We start from the raw sequence: 21,682 nt of genomic DNA, 5'->3' as shown, positions 1-21,682 counted from the left end.
CAATTCGGCTATTTTTCCTTTTTGTAGGTGATGGCGTATTTTATTTTTTTGTTTGTTTATTTTAACCAAAACCACTAGATTCTCTTTTAATTTCCTACCTTTGCTTTGCCTATCTTCCCAGTAAATTTGCTTCTTCTATCACACAATCCCTTTTCGCATATTCGCTTTTGACCATTTTTTGTTTTTGTTCTCATTTCTTTCTTGGCTTTTTTTCTTTTGTACTTAAATTCCGCCAGGTCAATAGAGTTTTTTATCTTCACAAAGTTCACGTTAGCCACCTCTTTTGCACTATATCAATCTTGATTTTTATCCATAGCTTTTTTTTTTTTTATTTAATTACCTTTTTATTTAGTTATTAATATTTTTTTTTCGCATAAGAAAAGGGAGGAGATATTTTACTTCGATTCGGACCGCGACCGCATGTCCGAATAAAGTCAAATCAGAAAATATCTCCTCTCCCACTAACGTTGGTAGATTGGAAAAACTTCCAACATAGAATCCGCTCATAGGTATATGTCAGTTTATGTATGCACTTTTAACTTTTCAGCCAACCCCCCTCTCTTCGACGCGGGCGCCTTCGTTGATGGGTAGATCGGTGAGTGCTAGTTATTAAGTTATGTTAAAGTTTGCTTACACTATGTATATACATAAACATATATATATACCACACAATTGAGCGTATGCATAACAGTGGCGGTACGATAATTCCGACCTTTGTTTTTGGTGCTTTGAGAATTTTTTTGTCCCTCGCGGACCGTGACTCTAAAAGCCCCCTTTTTTCTCATTAATCATTTACCCTTGTATTTTCATTATCTTACCCCAATTATTTTTATCGTTTTGGCTTTTTTTCATATTTTCATCTTGAAGTTTTTTCGTCTCATTTATAGAAGTATAAAGCGGCATATAAGTACATACATATACTAATCTATATACGTATATACATATGGGTGTTGCACGGGTGCATTAGAGGAGACGTAGATGTGAGGATACCGTGACGGACTAGACAGATTAGGGACATGGGACATTGACGGACGGACAAATGTCAGGCCAAGGGGACGTTGCTAAATTTAGGAGTCACAGCGACGTCCAAGGCTGCGTCAAGGTTTTACGCAGAGTGGGAGGGATGACTCCACCTGACACGGACAGACCTTTTCTTCCAGCTTTCCTTTCCTTTTCATAGATTTCAGGCATGAACCTCTCTCTTGTTTGTATAACCGTGGGTAAGGCGAGTGAGCAAAAACTCACCCCGCCCGACGAGCTAACAGGGGCTTGCCAGCATGCCAAATGCCACCTCCGCCTTGCCCCAACGATCGGTTATACTACACAAGGTTGGTCTGAATTTTTAGTTAGTCAAAATTTATATAACAATTTAATTAAATATTTTCAATTATTTTTTGTTTTTCATAATAACAATTTAAAAATTTATTTAACATTATTTATTTTATGAATTATTATATTAATAATTTTATTATTATTGTTTTATTCAAATAGCTTAAATTTAGAGTATAACATTGAAGTTGTTAGGGTAATTAAAAAATTTTTGAATATATCGAAACTAAATGCAATAAAATTGCTTCATTATTCAAGGTAGATTGAAGAATCAATACTTTTTGAATGCAAATCAAATGTTATTTTTAACTACAACCCTATTATATAATTATTTTGATCAGTTTAGTATTCCTTGATTTCATTCATGATAAAGTCCAATAATTAAAATAAAAATAAATGTAATTGAAGTAGTAGTTCATATAAAAATATTAGATAATTTAATAATTATGATTATAGGTAGAATTAATACAATTTCTACATCGAAGATTAAAAAAATAATGGTAATTAAAAAAAATCGTAAAGAGAAAGGTAATCGTGATGATGATTTAGGATCAAATCCGCATTCGAATGGTGAACATTTTTCTCGATCCCTTAAGGTTTTTTTGGATAAAATGGATGCTATAATTATGATAATTGTTGTAATAATTATAATTAATATTATTATTGTTAAGATTAAATAAATTATCTATACTACTGTAATTAGTAGTCTTTATGATTGGAAGTCAAATATACAATTATATTATATAGATTAATTAATTAATTTAGTTATATTTATATATATATATATATATTAGTAAATTATTAATTTCCTCATCAATAAATTGAGATATATAATAATAACCATACAATATCTACAAAATGTCAATATCAAGCAGCTGCTTCAAATCCGAAATGATGGGTTTTTGAAAAATGATAATTTAAGTGGCGCATTAAACAAATTAATAAAAAAGTTGTTCCGATTAATACATGAATTCCATGGAATCCTGTAGCTATAAAAAATGTAGATCCATAAATAGAATCTGCAATTGTAAATGGGGCTTCAATATATTCATAAGCTTGAAGATTTCTAAAATAAATTCCTAATAAAATTGTAAAAAATAATCCTTGTGTTGTTTGTGAATAATTATTTTCTATTAATCTATGGAGGGGCTCATGTAATTGTTACGCCTGATGTTAATAAAGTAATAGTATTTAATAGAGGAATTTGGAAAGGGTTAAAAGGTTTAATTCCTATAGGTGGCCATGAAATACCAAATTCAATTGATGGGGCTAATCTTCTATGAAAAAAGCTCAAAAAATGATAAAAAAAATAAAATTTCTGATAATATAAATAAAATTATTCCTCATCGTAATCCTAGTGTTACAGGTAATGTATGAAGTCCTTGGAATGTTCTTTCTCGTGAAATATCCCGTCATCATTGATAAACGGTTAAAATTTTAATAATATTACCTAATAAAAATAGGGATATATCATATTGATGAAATCATTTTTTTTTTTTTTTTTTTTTTTTTTTTTTTTTTTTTGTTACGTGGAAGGAGGAAATGCTTTATGCACTAACCGGGTTGTTAAGCCTCGGTGCTACTCTCTGTAGCAGCGAGCCTCTCCGAGTGTAGGACTCCCTTTCTTTTTCTTTATGGTCTACCCACTAAAACCTAACCTCCCACGGCCCGCGCATTTTCCGCACCTGGGACCGCGTTTAGCATAACTTCGGGCACGGAAGCGCGCTACGTGAGCTCTTTGGCTACTCTCACGTTATTGGGCTAAGCAACCATCTTGCCGTTTAGCGAGGAGAATAGTCCTTGCATATCTGCTGACCATGTCCCATCTGTCATTTCCGCAGGTCATTTTATGGATGACACTGCCCGGGGATAGGCCGCCTAGTGTTACTTCCACTCTTCTTCGTTGCTGTGCGAAGTGATCGCATTCGAAAAAGGTGTGGCGTACGTCGTCTATGAGCCCACAGTATAAGCAATTCGGATTTTCAACCTTGCCCATCCTGTGGAGGTATTCCCGGAAGTAGCCGTGGCCACTTAAAAACTGTGTCAGATAGAAGTCGACCCCTCCATGTGGCCGTTCTAACCATGGCTCCAGCTCGGGAATCAGTTCCCTGGTCCACTTGCCTGCAGTGCTGCAGCTCCATTGCTGTTGCCAGCGTCGGATAGAATCTTTTCGCGCCTGCGCGGCAGCAACATCTCTACGTACTTCTCCTCGGAGGTGGTAAATTGATTTCCTCTCCTCAGCGAGAAGATGTATCGGTATGGTTCCCGCAATAACAAGAACTGCGTCTGCGGATACTGTGCGGTAAGCTGAGGCAATTCGTAGCGCCCCTCTGCGTTGGATAGAAGTAATAGCTGCTCGATACTTTCGGAATTTCATTGCATCCGCCCAAATCTCTGCACCGTACAAGAGTATAGAATCCGAAGCGGAAGCAAGCAACTTTCTTATACATGGCCTTGGCCCGCCTGTGTTTGCCATTAATCGACTTAAGTATCCTATGGTCCGTGCAGTTTTCTCACAGGCTCCTTGAAAGTGTTCCGAGAAGGTTAGTTTGCTATCTAGCCTCACCCCAAGGTATTTCGTGGAGCTGCGTGTTTGTACTTGTTGTTCTCCAACCATCATATTCGTAATGGTGGGAATTCGTCTCTTCGTGAGGATTACGATCTCAGTTTTCGCTGTCGCGAGCTGAAGTCCATGGTCACTCATCCATCTATTTACACTGCGCATTACTTGGTTTAATTTAAGCTGCGCCAGCTCGTAGTTCCGTGCTGTAATTACGGCAGCCACGTCGTCTGCGAAAGCGACAAGAAAAGCACTATCTGGCATGTGCAAACGAAGGAGGCTGTCATACGAAGCATTCCAGAGGTCGGGACCTAACACCGATCCCTGGGCCGCTCCGCCTGTTATCCTCACCTTTCTCTGACCTTGGTTTGTTTCGTACGTGAGCCAGCGATCTTTTAGGTAGTCCCCTAATATGGCTAGTAGATAAGGAGGTACCTTGAAAGAGTGTTTCAGCGCATCGAGCATATCGTCCCACCTGACGGAATTGAAGGCATTTTTCACGTCCAGCGTGACCAGTAAGACAACCGGCCTAACTTGGTGGCACGCGGTTTCGGCTTTCCTTACCGCATTTATAACCTCGGCTATGGCATCTATTGTGGAGTGACCTTTCCGGAACCCATGCTGCCGATGGGACAGACCACCTCCATCGTCAATGGCTGCTATCAGCCGTTGTTTAAGGAGGCTTTCCATCATTTTCCCGGCCGTGTCGAGCATGCATAATGGTCGGAAAGACGACGGGGAGTTCGGGTCTCCCTTGCCTTTCGGGATTAGCACGAGGTGCGCTGTCTTCCACCTTGTAGGAAAGATCCTGGCTTCCAGGCATTTGTTATACATGTGCAACAGCAACTCAGGACTGCTCTTAGCAGCCAGTCTTATTGCTTCAGCTGGTATCCCATCTGGTCCTGGCGCTTTACCGGGCTTCATTCTGTGTAGGGCCGCTTTTAGCTCACCTTCACTGAACGGCTGCACGTCGTGGCCTTCGTGGGTGACGTGGCCACCCTCTCTGCTTGTGCGAGTGAGGAACAGAGCATCTACTATACTTCGCATCTTCCCCTCATCCATCGTTTGGTTCGGTGGGCGGAATTTCCCCATTACTATTTTATACCCTTGTCCCCAAGGATCACAATCAACTTCTTTGCAAAGCTTTTTCCAGCTATCAAGTTTGCTTTGCTTTATGGCGGCACAGAGAACCTTTTTTGCTCTTTTGTATGCCTCCGCATGCTCTAGCGCGTCAGGCCTGCTGCGTGCACGGGCTGCCAGCCTTCGCTTTCTGTGGCATACCCTGCGTAGTTCGGCGATTTCGCTACTCCACCAGTGCACTTGTTTTTTGCCTCTCCTAGGCCCTTTTCGTGGCATTGAGGTCTTGCATGCGTTGTTCAGACAACGCATGGTGGCTTCTACCGTAGCGTTCGCCGCTTCGGCACTGTCGACTATCTGTCGTGCGCTCGCTTGTACAACAGCGGAGAACTTTGCAGCGTCAACCTTAGAGGCGTCCCATTTTGTTTTCATACGGGGCGGTCTCTCTGTCCGACTTTGCCCTGAGTCATTAAGATGGAAGGTGATGTAGTTATGGTCACTACCCGTGAGATCCTCCATCACCCTCCATCCAGCCGCCTTTGACAGCAGGTTTTCCGATACTAATGTAATATCAGGGATAGAGTGTCCAAAGCCTGGTCGCCGATATGTCGGGGTCGTGCCGGTATTCAGAATGACCAATCCGAGCCGGGCAGCCATTTCTAGCACTAGCCTTCCTCTGGAGTTAGTCTGGGGCATTCCCCACTCAACAGCCCTAGCATTGAAATCTCCAGCGACGACCACGTTACCGGTTTCCTCACGCAAATCGTCTTCGAGTAGTTCTAGCTTATCTTTAAACCCTTGAATTGGATCGTTTGGGGACAGGTAGCAGCTCACTAGTGTGGTGTGCGCCACTGTTACGCGTACGTAGCCGTTTCCGACAACACGGCTTCGTACGTGGGCGCCAGCGTCTAGGATCCAGATCGCAGCAGCACCTGTTGAGTCTACGTGCCAGTCACTCCTGACTCTATAAGGTTCGCTGATGATGACATAGCTGGCTCTGCTTTCAAGAACCAATTGGTCCAGCAGACTATCGGCTAACCTGCTTCGGTTCAGGTTGCCTTGGATGAACCTGGTCACTTGCGCGCCTGTTTGGCCTTTGCGGCAGCGAGTGCCTCCCTGAAGGTGCTGCATGCTCCAGACCCGGGAAGGTGGTCGACCTTCTCTGACTGGCATAAAAAGCACTTTGGAGTTCCCGTGCAGGCCGAGGCCTGGTGGCCACTCTGTCCGCACTTCCAGCAAGCACTGCTTCTATCAGGGCCTTCGCAGTCTGCTTTTTGGTGTCCGTAGCCTAGACACCTGAAGCATCGCTGCACGTCTACCCTCTGTCTAAGCCTGCATTGCAGCCAGCCGATACAGATCTTGCCCTTGGCTAGTAAAAGGACGCCAACAGCTTCGTCCACTTCAATGGCTGCCATCTTCTGTTCACGCTGGTTTGCCGAGAAAATAGACACACGGACCTGCCCCGTCATTTCCCCGCCAGCAGCTTTCCTAACAGCCTGGGCAACTTCTTCGGCGGTTGCCAGACAGTCCATGCCCAGCACCTCTATCCGCATTCGCCGTGTAAGCTGCTTGGTTTCGCCCGCTTCTCCAACAGCGCTTCCTATCGCTTGGATGAACGCTGATTTATCGCCGCAACGTGCAGTTTCGATAAGTACACTCCCGGATTTGGTTTTTCGGACGGAGCGTATGACGGTTCCTGTATCTTCAGGCCGAAGCTCGCCCCGGATGGCTCCTACGACTTCGGCGTAGTTCTTTCCCTGGGCTGGTCTAACTACGAAAGTTGCGGCCCGTCTGTTTCTGGGCTTGCCTTTTCTTTTTGCCTTCTTGGCTTGCCCAGGTGGTGTCCTTTGTCCTTTCTCAAGGCGTGGTTTGGCTTTCCGGTTCCTTACGGTCGTCCAGGCCTCGCCCGAGATTGTCTTCGCAGAACCCTCATCGCACTTTTTCTTGGCCTCCGAGGCCCCCGGTTGCGAGCCAGAGTTCGTTCGTGCTCTTTTGTTCCCACGAGTCGCTTTCGGTTCTGTGTACTCTGCGCTTTTACCCTCTAATAAAGAGCGCATACGACTCAGTGTCTCTTCAAGTTGTGCCATGCCGTTCTTTATGTCCATCGACACATTTTTCTGTTTGGCCGCAGCAGCCTGCATGCTGCGCAGCACAACTCTTGCATACTCGAGGAGGTCAACTTGACTTGTCCTCCCCGGTGTTGCACCGCATACGGAGGTTTCCCGCCCGTCATTGCCGTCACCTTGCTGTCCAGGGGTAGATGGGGTGGCATCTACTTTCCTACTAGCTTTTGTCCCCCCTTGCGTTCGTCGTGGGGTGTCCCTGGCCATTGCTGACCCGCCAACTTGTTTCCCTGCTGGTGCTATTGTCGCAGATGAAATCATTTTACTAGTCCTGATATTGAAGTTATTGCTCCAATAGCTCCTGTTAAAGGTCAAGGGCTAAAATCTACTAAGTGAAATGGATGATTTGCATGTGTTTTCATTTTATAAAAATTATTAATTGATATCTCTAGAATATAAAGTTCTTAATACTGCAAATACATAAGATTGAATAATTGCGACTGCTGATTCAAGAATTAATAGTGCAATTTGACTAATTAATAATAATATTATAATTATATTATTAATAGAAGATCCTGTATTACCTAATAAAGTTAATAATAAATGACCAGCAATTATATTAGCAGTTAATCGTACTGCTAAAGTTCCTGGTCGAATAATATTACTAATAGTTTCAATGCAAACTATAAATGGTATTAGAATTTTAGGTGTTCCTTGAGGGACTAGATGATCGAATATATGTTGAGTATTATTGATTCAGGCATAGATTATAAAACATATTCATAAAGGAAATGCTATTGTTAATGTAAAAATTAGGTGTCTAGTTCTTGTAAAAATATGTGGGAATAATCCTATAAAATTATTTAATAAAATTATTGAAAATAATGAAATAAAAATAAAAGTGGATCCTGAGTAACTTTTTGGTCCTAATAAAGTTTTGAATTCTTTGTGTAAAGATGTTAAAATAAAATTTCATATAATATTCCATCGAGAAGGAATTAATCAATAAGTTGATGGAATAATTAATAATCCAATAAATGAACTTATTCAATTTAATGATAAGTTTAAAATTCTTGATAAAGGATCAAATACAGAAAATAAATTAGTTATCATTTTCAGTTGAATGAATTAATTATTTTATTTTTAAAATAATTAGATTTAGATGTTTGATTAATTAATGAATAATAATTAATAATTCTAAATATAATAAATGTAATTGAAAATATAAAAAATATAATTAATCATCTAATAGGGGCTATTTGTGGAATTAAAAAATATTAAAATTATTAATAATTTTAGTTTGACATACTAATGTTATAAATTTAAATAATTTTTTTTATATTTTGAAATAATTTTATTATTAAATTCATTAGAAGTAATTGCTAATTTACTATTAAGTGGTTTAAGAGACCAATACTTGCTTTCAGTCATCTAATGATGAATTATTATTAATTCATTTAATAAAATTTTTTACAGGAATTCTTTCAATTACAATAGGTATAAATAATGATTAATTCCACAAATTTCAGAACATTGTCCAAAAAATAATCCAGGACGGTTAATTATAAAATTAGTTTGGTTTAGTCGTCCTGGTGTTCTATCAATTTTTACACCAAGAGCAGGAATAGTTCATGAATGAATAACATCTGCTGCTGAAGCTAAAATTCGAATTTGTGAATTTATAGGTAAAATTACTCGATTATCTACGTCTAATAATCGAAAATTATTATTAGTTATTTCATTTGTTTGAATTATATATGAATCAAATTCAATATTTAAAAAATCTGAATATTCATATTTTCAGTATCATTGATGTCCAATAGTTTTTAATGTTATTGATGGTTCATTAATTTCATCTAATAAATATAATAATCGAAGTGATGGGAAAGCAATAAATAATAATATAATTGTTGGGAGAATCGTTCAAATTACTTCAATGGTTTGTCCATGTAATAAATTTCGATTTGTATATTTATTAAAGAATAATATAAATATTAAATAACTGATTAATATTGTAATTATAATTAAAATTATTAATGTATGATCATGAAAAAAGTTAATTGTTCTATTAAAGGTGATGCACTATCTTGAAGTCTAAAAGTGGCTCATGTTGTCATTTAATTTCTAATAAAAGTAAAATCTTTATATATGAAGCTTAAATCCATTACACTAATCTGCCATATTAGAAATTAGTTAATAAAGGTAATTCAGAATATCTATGTTCTGCTGGAGGAGTATTTTGAAATCATTCAATTGAAGATCTAAATTGTATAGGATGTAAAACTATTCGTTTAGAAATTATACTTTCTCAAATAATAAATAAGAATAATAAGATTCCTATTAATGAAACAGATGAACCATTGTGGAGGTGATATTTCATGTAGTATAAGCATCTGGATAATCTGAATATCGTCGTGGTATTCCTGCTAAACCTAGGAAATGTTGAGGGACGAATGTTAAATTTACACCTAAAAATATAATTAAAAATTGAGTTTTTAATCAAAAAGGATTTAAAGTTAATCCTGTAAATAAAGGGTATCAATGGATAAGTCCAGCTATAATAGCAAAAACTGCTCCTATAGATAAAACATAGTGGAAATGTGCAACTACGTAATAAGTATCATGTAGAATAATATCAATTGATGAATTAGCTAATACTACTCCTGTTAATCCTCCCACGGTAAATAAGAATACAAATCCTAAAGATCAAAGTATCGTTGGAGAATATATTAATTGAGTCCCATGCAATGTTGCTAATCAACTAAAAATTTTGATACCTGTAGGGACAGCAATAATTATAGTTGCTGAAGTGAAATAAGCTCGTGTGTCTACATCTATTCCTACTGTAAATATATGATGAGCTCATACAATAAAGCCTAATAATCCAATTTTTATTATAGCATAAATTATTCCTAAAGAACCAAAAGTTTCTTTTTTTTTTATTCTTGTCTAATAATATGAGAAATTATTCCAAATCCAGGTAAAATTAAAATATAAACTTCTGGGTGACCAAAAATTCAAAATAAATGTTGATATAAAATAGGATCTCCACCACCTGCTGGATCAAAAAATGATGTATTTAAATTTCGGTCTGTTAATAATATAGTAATAGCTCCTGCTAGAACTGGTAGAGATAATAGAAGTTAAAGAGCAGTTAATATTACTGCTCATACAAATAAAGGTATTCGATCAAATGTAATACCTGTCGATCGTATATTAATAACAGTAGTAATAAAATTTACTGCTCCTAAAATAGGAGAGATTCCAGCTAAATGTAAAGAAAAAATAGTTAAATCAACAGATGCTCCTCTATGTGCAATAGTAGATGAAAGAGGAGGGTAAATTGTTCAACCTGTTCCAGTTCCAGTTTCTACTATACTGCTAATGAGTAATAGTGTAAGGGATGGGGGCAATAATCAAAAACTTATATTGTTTATTCGAGGGAATGCTATGTCAGGAGCTCCTAGTATAAGGGGTACTAGTCAATTTCCAAATCCCCCAATTATGATTGGTATAACTATAAAGAAAATTATTACAAAAGCATGAGATGTAACAATTACATTATAAATTTGGTCATTTCCAATTAAGTTACCTGGATGACCTAATTCAGCTCGAATAATAATTATTAATGAAGTTCCAATTATTCCTGCTCAAGCTCCAAAAATAAAATATAATGTTCCGATATCTTTATGATTTGCTGAAAATAACCATTGTCGCGACTAAGTGCGACTTATTTATGGTATATTCAATAGTGTAATTAAATGGCTGAATTTAAGGCGGTAGACTCTAAATCTATTTATAAGAATATTTCTTTTTAATTAAAGTTTTATAGTCAATAATGACATTAGATTGCAAATATAAAGGAGTAATTAGATTACTAAGGCTTAAAAGGTTCTACTAATATTTATAGCTTTGAAGGCTATTAGTTTTTTTAACTTAAAACCTTCAAATATTAGTAGAATAGTGGATGGATAATAGAAATTGTAATTAAACTAAATGTTGAAATAAAAGAAATAAAAGAAATTTAATAAAAAAATTATTTGATTTTATTTAAAATACTCAATTATTTTTATAATAGTTTAATGTGAATGTAGAAAAACATAATCGTAAATAAAAAAATAATGTAATTAATGATATTGTTACTATAATTGTTGTCAGTAAGTATTGATTATTTATAATTAAATGTTGAATTACTAATCATTTTGGTAAGAATCCAATAAATGGTTGTAATCCTCCTAAAGATAGTAGGTTTAATAGTAAAATAAATTTTAAAATTTTTAAATTGAAAAATGAATTGTATAATTGATTCATATGATAAATTTCAAAATTTTTGAATAAGGAAATTATACTAAATGATAAAAATGAATAAAATCAAAAATATGTAATTCATAATATTTCATTAATTTGTATTGCTGCTAATATTCATCCTAAATGAGTAATAGATGAAAAAGCTATTAATTTTCGTAATGAAGTTTGATTTAATCCTCCTAAAGAACCAATAATAATTGATATAATATAACAACATTTATAAAATTAATATTAATTAAATAAGAAATTAATATTTTTGGGGCAATTTTTTGTCATGTTATTAAAATTAAATTATTATTTCATGATAATCCTTCTATGACTGTTGGAACTCAAAAATGGAAAGGAGCAGTGCCTCTTTTTAATAATAAAGAAGAAATTAAAATTCATTTACTAAATAAATAATCATTTTGTATCAATAAAATATTTGTGTATATTATAATAATACAAAATAATAGAATTGCTGATGCAATTGTTTGAATTAAAAAATATTTTAGAGAAGCTTCTGTAGATATTAGATTATTATAATTATTAGCTTTTATTAGGGGGATAAAAGATAATAAATAAATTTCTAAACCTATTCAAGCTCTTAATCAAGAATTTGATGAAATTGTAATTATTGTTCTTATTAGTAATATCGAAAAGAATATAATTTTTAAGAATTATTAAAAATTAAAAAGAAAAGGATTTATAACCTTTATAAATGGGGTATGAACCCAGTAGCTTTATTATCTTATCTTTTTATATTTTAGTGTAAGATGCACATAAGTTTTTGATACTTTTAGAAATGGTTTAATTCCATTAAATATAATGAATGTAATAGAATTACATTATTTATCCTATCAAGATAACTCTTTTTTCAGGCAATTCATTAAGTCAAAATAGACGGATTTTTATTGTATTTTTTAGAATGCAAAATTATCTTTTTTAAAATTAAAGATTAAAATTCATTCTAAAATAAATGGAGTTTTTTTTTATACTAAGATTTTAGAAAAAATTATGTAAAATTCATTCTAAATATGTAATATATTAAATAATTAAAATTGGTGTTTGAAAAATTACTGATTTTAATTTTATTTAAATAATAAAAAATTCTAATATAGATAGGTATGAGAGTTAAAATCACAACTTTAATATAGATATATAGATGTATATCGTTTATTTATATTTAATATTTAGATTTATAAAAATTTCTAATAATAGATTATAATATTAATAATCAAATTTTAATATACTAATCTATATTTTTAAATTTTAGGGGTTTTTGGACAAAATTAATATGCATCTATTAATATATTAAATATTTATATATATGTATATAAATATTTATTGATCTTTATAGTATATCTCTTAATTATAATGAATAGAACATAATTTTTAAATAAAATGTCATGTATATAAAATAATTGAATGAAAAGTGTCTATTTCGGTATAAAGAAAATTAATTAGTAAAAAAATTTTAAAAATTTATTTTAAAATTTCGAAATTTTTTGCAATAAAAAAATATTATGAAAATTATTAATAATTTTAAAATTTTTAATATTGTAAAAAATTGAAATTTTGTTAAAAATTAAAAATTTTTTAAATTATTTGTCTTTTAAATTGTAAGACTTAGTAATTTTAAAAATTATTATTTATAATTTTATATTTTATTTAAATTTTATTGATTATTAAATGTAAATTTTATATACTATATTTTATTATTTATTTATATTAAGTATTGATTTTTAAAAACTGAAAATTAAATTATTTTATTTTATATAAAATAAATTAAAAATTTTAAAATTATTAATCATTTTCATGCAATATTTTATTATAAAATTGATTTTTATTTAAAATTTTATAATTATTGATTATTTTTAATTTTATTTAATAATTAATTAGGGATTAATTATTAATTATTTATTAAGATTTTAAAATTATTAATTATTATTTAGAATTATTATTTGTTTATTAGATATTTATTAATAATTAAATTATTTAATATTAAAAATTTTATATTTATTGATTATTTTTGATAGTTTTATTTATTTTATTTAATATTAATTTATAATTAATTAGGGGTTAATTATGAATTATTTATTTTATTAAAAATTTTAAAATTATTAATTATTTTCATAATATTTATATTTTTATTATAAAATGAATTTATGTAAAAATTTTTACGGGAAGCTAAGTACTATATTTAAATATTTATTTTAAGATGATTTATAAATAAAAATATAATTTCAACTATTAAATATAGTTATCTATTAATATTTAACAATAACTTTAAAAATTGAAATTAAATTATTTTATTTTGTTAAAAAAAAATAATTTTAGATTTTTAAAATTATTGATTATTTTTATTTAATATTTTATTATAAAATTGATTTTTATTAAAGATTTTAAAATTATTAATTATTTTCAATTTTATTGAATAATTAATTATAAATTATTAATTTATTTTATTAAAAATTTTAAAATTAATAATTTTTATAATTTTTATAAATTAAATATTAATAATTAATTAGGGGTTAATTATGAATTATTTATTTTATTAAAAATTTTAAAATTATTAATTATTTTCATAATATTTATATTTTTATTATAAAATGAATTTATGAAAAAATTTTTACGGGAAGCTAAGTACTATATTTAAATATTTATTTTAAGATGATTTATAAATAAAAATATAATTTCAATTATTAAATATAGTTATCTATTAATATTTAATAATAAATTTAAAAATTGAAATTAAATTATTTTATTTTGTTAAAAAAAAAATTTTAGATTTTTAAAATTATTGATTATTTTTATTTAATATTTTATTATAAAATTGATTTTTATTAGAAATTTTAAAATATTAATTATTTTCAATTTTATTGAATAACTAATTATAAATTATTAATTTATTTTATTTAATTTTTATAAATTAAATATTAATAGTTAATTAGGGGTTAATTATGAATTATTTATTTTATTAAAAATTTTTAAATTATTAATTATTTTCATAATATTTATATTTTTATTATAAAATGAATTTATGAAAAAATTTTTACGGGAAGCTAAGTACTATATTTAAATATTTATTTTAAGATGATTTATAAATAAAAATATAATTTCAATTATTAAATATAGTTATCTATTAATATTTAATAATAAATTTAAAAATTGAAATTAAATTGTTTTATTTTGTTAAAAAAAATAGTTTTAGACTTTTAAAATTATTGATTATTTTTATTTATTATTTTATTATAAAATTGATTTTTATTAAAAATTTTAAAATTAATAATTATTTTTAATTTTAATGAATAATTAATTATAAATTATTAATTTATTTTATTAAAAATTTTAAAATTATTAATAATTTTCATAATTTTTATAAATTAAATATTAATAATTAATTAGGGGTTAATTATGAATTATTTATTTTATTAAAATTTTTAAAATTATTAATCATTTTCATAATATTTAAATTTTATAAATATGAGGAATTAAGTGTTAGAATATAAATTTGAAAATAATTTATAAATTAAAATTTAATTTAAATTATTTAATATAGTTATTTATCAATATTAAATATAAATTTTAAAAATTGAAATAAATTATTTTATTATATAAAAAAAAAAAATAGTTTAGATTTTTAATCATTTTTATTTTATATTTTATTATTAAATTAATTTTTATTAAAAATTTTAAAATTATTAATAATTTTCCTAATATTTTATATTTATAAATAAGAGAGGTTAAATGTTAGAATAATAAATTGAAAATAATTTATAAATGAAAATTTAATTTAAATTATTGAATATAATTATCTGTTAATATTAAATATAAATTTTAAAAATTGAAATAAATAATTTTATTTTATTAGAAAAAAATAGTTTAGATTCTAGAATTATTAATCGTTTTTATTTTATATTTAATTATGAAATTGATTTTTATTAAAAATTTTAAAATTATTAATTATTTTTATAATATATTTTATAAATATGAGGAATTAAGTGTTAGAATATAAAATTGAAAATAGCTTATAAATGAAAATTTAATTTAAATTATTGAATATAGTTATCTATTAATGTTAAATATAAATTTTAAAAATTGAAATAAATTATTTTATTTTATTAGAAAAAAATAGTTTAGATTCTAGAATTATTAATCGTTTTTATTTTATATTTAATTATGAAATTGATTTTTATTAAAAATTTTAAAATTATTAATTATTTTTCAAGGTTCGATTCGAGCTCAAGGCCAGAACAATAATTTTTTTCTAATGATAATTATTGTTATTTTTTAATTTTTCTAAATTTGAAAAATTGTATTTTGTTTTTGGAATAGTAAGTAGAAAATTTTTCAGACAACCTGCCATAGCTGCGCAGATAGATCCATTTCGAAGGGTGCTAAGCCTTCATCATCAGTACGCTTTAGGCATGCTGCACTAACCATTTAGCTATACAGCGGTGGTTTGTTTGACTGGCAAATTTGCTACTTCTTTTCCTTTTTACCAACTATATTTATTCAGTGTTGCGCCATCTGGTGCAAATCACTGATAATGCTGGATTTTTGTTTATTGTCAAATACTTTGCTTGACATTCCGAAGTGCTCATGGTTTATTAACAATTGTTTTTGTTTTTATCGGCCTATTGATAAATTATTCAAGGTTCGATTCGAGCTCAAGGCCAGAACAATAATTTTTTTCTAATGATAATTATTGTTATTTTTTAATTTTTCTAAATTTGAAAAATTGTATTTTGTTTTTGGAATAGTAAGTAGAAAATTTTTCAGACAACCTGCCATAGCTGCGCAGATAGATCCATTTCGAAGGGTGCTAAGCCTTCATCATCAGTACGCTTTAGGCATGCTGCGCTAACCATTTAGCTATACAGCGGTGGTTTGTTTGACTGGCAAATTTGCTACTTCTTTTCCTTTTTACCAACTATATTTATTCAGTGTTGCGCCATCTGGTGCAAATCACTGATAATGCTGGATTTTTGTTTATTGTCAAATACTTTGCTTGACATTCCCAAGTGCTCATGGTTTATTAACAATTGTTTTTGTTTTTATCGGCCTATTGATAAATTAGTAAAAATTAAATAAAGTAAAGTATTTCATTTACATTGAAGAGATTTTTGTGCGAATCAATATAAATTTAATTTAATATTTATTTATTTTATGATTTATTTATTAATATTATTTGTTTAATTTATATTAAAAGTAATTATAAAAATTAGTGTTTTAGTAATTTATAATGAAGAAATAAATTTAATTATAGTTTATTTGTATTGTGAAAGATTATTGAAATAATTTGAAAAATTTTTATTTTATAAGAAAAATTTATTTTTTGTACCTTGTGTATCAGGGTTTATTAAATAATTAATAGTAAAAATATTAATCTCGATTTTATAAGAGTTAATAATTTATTAAATTTAATGTATTAAAATTATTTTGAATAAGTTATTAGAAATGAAATATTATTCGTTTATAAATATATCTAGTTTTTTAGAAATAAATTTAATTTAGTAATTTTTGATTTTATTTATTTATTTTGTTAATAAATAAATTTATTAATTATAATATTTTAAAGGATAAGCTTTAAAATAAATTATTATAAATGAAATAAATTAGTTAAAAAATATATGCTTTTCCGGGATTCGGCCGGGTGGAGTTGAAATCTTGTTCAAACTCGGCTATGGAATCAGCCAATCTAATATAAGTCTCCATTGATTTTATTAATTTGAATATCTTGATTCTTTAAAGGGTTCGAGCTTGGAGGCAAAATACTTAGTGGCGTTGGTGTGTATCTAACCGCAGCAAAAATTACAAGTGTGTTTCGTTTTTTGAACGTAGCCCAGCTATCAATCATGCTGTGATTGTGCTGTATAAGTAAAATCTTTAAAAACACACCGATTGAAACTCTGAACTGATTGTATGTGTTAACACAGAAAGCAATCTTATGTGAATTTAGTGATAAGCGACAAAAATGACTCAGATGTAAATCTTGACGTGAATGTAATGTGTGGCCAGTGATATGAACCACTTATAGAGATCCTCACGAGGATTATGTAAGCCACAGATAGAAATCCTGACGAGGATTGAATGTGTATACAGTGATATAGATAGAAATACTGACGAGGATTTAATAGATAAGATAGAAATCCTGAAAGGTTCTAGTGTGTACAAAGTGATATCAAACACAGATAGAAATCCTGAAAGGATTTAATGTGTCTACAGTGATGTGCAGTGCAGAGAAGAGAATCGTCTGCAAATATTTAATGTGTCTTAACAGGTGTGTTGGACACAGATAGAAATATTTTCTAAAAATTTGGCGTGTTTAAAAAAGTTAAAAAAAAAGCAGATGTAATCCCGATGTGGATATGGTGTGTCAACCTCGAGACTTAAGGTACAAATCGAAATCCTCTGGATATAATGTGTGTAATTCTAGAAATTTCAACCACAGATAGAAATCCCGATGAGGATTTAATGTGTGTACCTAGTGATATGAAACACAGATAGAAATCCTAACGAGGATTTAATGTGTATACAAAGTGAAAGTGAACGCTGAGTATTCCCGAGTAGCCAACCAGGGATCTTTCCCAATATAAAAAATAAATTTGTTTATCCAACTTACTGTGGAAAATTACGATTTAAAGTATTTATTAAGAAAAAATGAGAAAAATACAAGCTATATAATATAGTGATATAGTTTATTTGTGTGATCAAGCCACTATCCACCCAACGCAGTGCTAATTTTTTGGATTTTGATATTATTCCAGCTCGCAAACTGATTAATAAAGCGAATTTTGTGATAGACAAGCTAAGGCTATCAACCAAGTGAATATATGGTTCCTGACTAGGAAGTTTTGTCAACGTATGTGACGACGAGGGGTACAACACAGTGCAGTGATGAATGTGAAAAAAAAAAACAAAAAAAATTCACTGACTGTCTGCCTTGAGCGATGTCGAGTAACCCTTACCACTGGTGGGGGGAATTACCCGATCGTCAAAAGGCGATTGGTGTGTTTAAACCCACGAAATCAAACAATTTCGCTTGCTTTGCCTTTTTTGTCTATCACGGAATGCACCTTCCGTACGTAAAATCACGTAAATAAAAAAATTTTGTGCAACAAAGCAACCACGTACCTGGTGTTTTTAGTTGATCGATGGGCAGCGATGTGTTGATGTGATGGACTGAGTAATGTGATGATGTGATGAACTAAGTAATGTGATGATGTGATGAAGCTATTTGATTGTATGTGATGTAGATAAGTGGACTGTTTGATGTTGTGCGCTGACGTGGTGTGATTTCGGTTTGACGATAATATTAGTGGACTGTATGATGTGATGCCAATGTATGTGATATCGAATGATGCTTTTATTCGTTTTAGCTGTATGATGTGATGATTTGTGGCTGTATGTGTGCTCGCTAGTTTTGTGTTTTCGCTGTTTTTATGTATGTAAATAATAGTCTCCTTAACTTTTGTTTAATTATCCAAAGGTGAAAAATTGACCAAAATTTTATAAAAAAGTGCTGTCTTCTTCGACTTAAATTTTCTTGGCACGAATGGACCAAATGTTGCGGGGGGAATGTAGCACCCGTGTCGTGGGGCGCGTTCGCACGCAAATGAAAGAAATAAAAAAGGGAGTTAATATCGAGTAATCACAATTTATTATTATTTATTTATAAAATATAAAGGAAGGTATTAGCGACGAGCTACAATATGTGTTTATAAAAAATGAAACTCTCACAAACTAATTATTTCACAATATAAATAGCAATTCCGATTTAATATGCAGTAGCGCAGAAAGAAATTAAAAAGGAAGTGCAAATAGTTAAGATATTAGAAGTTTACACTTGGCAATTCACAGCGTAGAATTGTAATTTTATTAATTCAAATGCTTACAAATGAGCGCAATTATGATGCGGAAAAGCTATATATATCTATTAAATCAACAATTCACTGTGCACTTGGAAAATTCACATTTATGCAAATTTTTAATTTGCAAATATTAATTACGGTGGAATTCGCACTTCGTAAAAAATGGAAAATGTGTTGTTGTTGTTGTTGTTGTTGTTGTAGCGATTAGTTACTCCCCGAAGGCTTTGGGGAGTGTTATCGATGTGATGGTCCTTTGTCGGATACAGATCCGATACGCTCCGATAACACAGCACCATTAAGGTGCTGGCCCGACTATCTCGGGAACGATTTATATGGCCACATTAAACCTTCAGGCCATCCCTCCCTCCCCACCCCCAAGTTCCATGAGGAGCTTGGGGTCGCCAGAGCCTCGTCTGTTAGTGAAACGGGATTCGCCGCTCGAAGGTGAGGTTGACAATTGGGTTGGAGAAGCTATGTATTGCGCTACACAACCCCTTGAATCCCATGGAAAACGTGTGAAAATGGTTGGTTTATACTACTCACCTGGGGCTGGCTGCTGGCTCTCGAACGTTCCAAAATAGAAAAAGAAGGATCAAGACCGCGAACAAGTCCGCGGCACCTGCCGATAGCTAACTTTCGTTGAGTTTTTCCCCTTCAAAGTTAGCTTTCGGCTGGTGTTAGCCGTTACCGGTAATAATAAATAAATAAATAACTAATGTGCGTGTCAGGGTGGTCCGAAAATATTTAGGCGGGTGGCTTAAACAGTAATACTGAAGGAAACTCCATACCTGCTTAGACTCATCTGGATATTTCAAAGAAAATATTTGATAAAATTTAATGCAAATATCTAAAAACAATTACAAGCGAGCTGAATTTAAATTTGCCAAAACTTACAAAAAAATCAGTCAAGTTCATAAGTTCAGAACCAACTACAATTAAAAATGGCTGTATTGGAGAGTTAGACTCTATACACTTATTTCTTTGTAATTCTATTTGATTCTGCAAATATTAATTGATATTATATGCAAAATACAGCTGTTTACAGAATTTTGTATGGTAGCTTTCCGATGCAATTTTAAATCGCCTTCTTTAATTACATATCTGTGCGTTGGTTTCAAAATGGTGTGCAGTAGGATGAAAAAGTCTAAAAAAAATAACAAGTTAGTCATTTATTTAATAAATGTTTAAATATATGAGATGTACTTGTATCGATCACACTTTTTGCCGAAGTAAAAATTTTTCGATAGTAATTATCTTTTACGTAATTCTCGTAGTGCTCTGTAAGCTTTGGTAAAGTTTCAGACTGGTTGGAAGTAATCATGAATTGCTTTTCAGGGTAAAGCTCTTTAAAATCTGCTTCGATCTAAAATTTATTTAATATTAAAGCTATTGATATTTAATATATATAAATATAGATAGAACAAAAGTTCTTAAAAAATATTTACACTAGTTTACATTAAAAATTTACCGCCATAAAGTTAAGTTTTTTAATGCCCCTTTTACCGTTTACAACTCAACTATCTATCAGTTGAAATTTCGCAATTTCGTATTAGCAGTTGAGTTGTCATAAAGTTGAGTGCTTTTAATTACAACTCAAATGCCCGTAAAAGGGGCATAAGCCTAAGTATTTTAAAATATATACTTATTTTCAAATATATACGCCTAACACCTACAGCGAAACCGCAAATAAAATCCAATGAGAAATAGTGGCCTTATATCTCTATAAGGCTTTTGTGTGAAATTTAAGGGGGCGCAATTGAAATAAATAAAATGAAGGCAATACATCGACTGCTGAGTGGAATATTATTATATCTCATAAGTCGTCTCGAATACGCCGTATCTTCAAGTTATTGTTTTAAAAAGTGATCTAACTCACATCACAACTGTGTTGTATTTATGCCAAGCTAGGGCTTTTTGATACAAATTATGAGATATATACACTACTGAGTCGATATAAAAACTAGTGTTACACTGGTTTACAGCCAAAATTCACCAGAGACGCCATTATGAAATTCCTATGTAAAATCACCCCCTGATTCCGAAAATCAAGGTTATTTTTAATTCTATGGTAACGTATTTGAGATATTTATGAATAACCGGTTTTTCAAAAAAAAAAAAACAATTTCAAGAACGAATTGAGCAATTCCAAAACGGTTTGAAGCTTTTAAAAGGTAACAAAATTTGCTATAAACTGTGCATACAACACTTTTTGGTAACGAACAATAATTTCGGAATTAAAAATTTTTTTTTGTAAATATATAAAAAATTTGTATTTTGCGAGGAAGGATCTCGAAAACTTTTTATTTTTTTCCAATTTTTTTTTCTCTCTAAGCCCTGTTTTATTAAAAAAAAATTTACTTTCATTCAACAAAATCTATGAACTAATTCAAAAGTTATAAGCATTCAAATAAATATATCCATATAGTAAAACTTAAGAACCCTACAAATAATAGCATATGTACATATGATTCTGTCTTAACTCTATGATC

General features: G+C 30.6%; 1 protein-coding gene and 1 pseudogene across 8 annotated transcripts in view; both read right to left on the bottom strand.

Annotated features, from left to right (window-relative positions):
• Nepl16 (Neprilysin-like 16) overlaps window positions 1-21,682 on the bottom strand; it is a 2,088,045-nt gene that overhangs the window by 520,286 nt on the left and 1,546,077 nt on the right. Inside the window, exons 10-11 of one of the 8 annotated variants that reach the window (XR_010948732.1) lie at window positions 20,397-20,556; window positions 20,266-20,337 (exon numbers count right to left, since the gene is read on the bottom strand). The exons of the other annotated variants lie outside the window; for them this stretch is intronic. The gene's annotated coding sequence lies outside the window, so the exon portion shown is untranslated. Of the gene's footprint in view, window positions 1-20,265; window positions 20,338-20,396; window positions 20,557-21,682 lie in introns of those variants that run through there. 8 annotated transcript variants of the gene reach the window in all.
• On the bottom strand, window positions 10,047-20,514 carry LOC137238759 (cytochrome c oxidase subunit 1-like; annotated as a pseudogene).

Source organism: Eurosta solidaginis, chromosome 1 (genome assembly GCF_040869045.1).
Source record: "Eurosta solidaginis isolate ZX-2024a chromosome 1, ASM4086904v1, whole genome shotgun sequence".
Taxonomy (NCBI): domain Eukaryota; kingdom Metazoa; phylum Arthropoda; class Insecta; order Diptera; family Tephritidae; genus Eurosta; species Eurosta solidaginis.
This window is presented reverse-complemented; position numbering and strand designations above follow the sequence as displayed.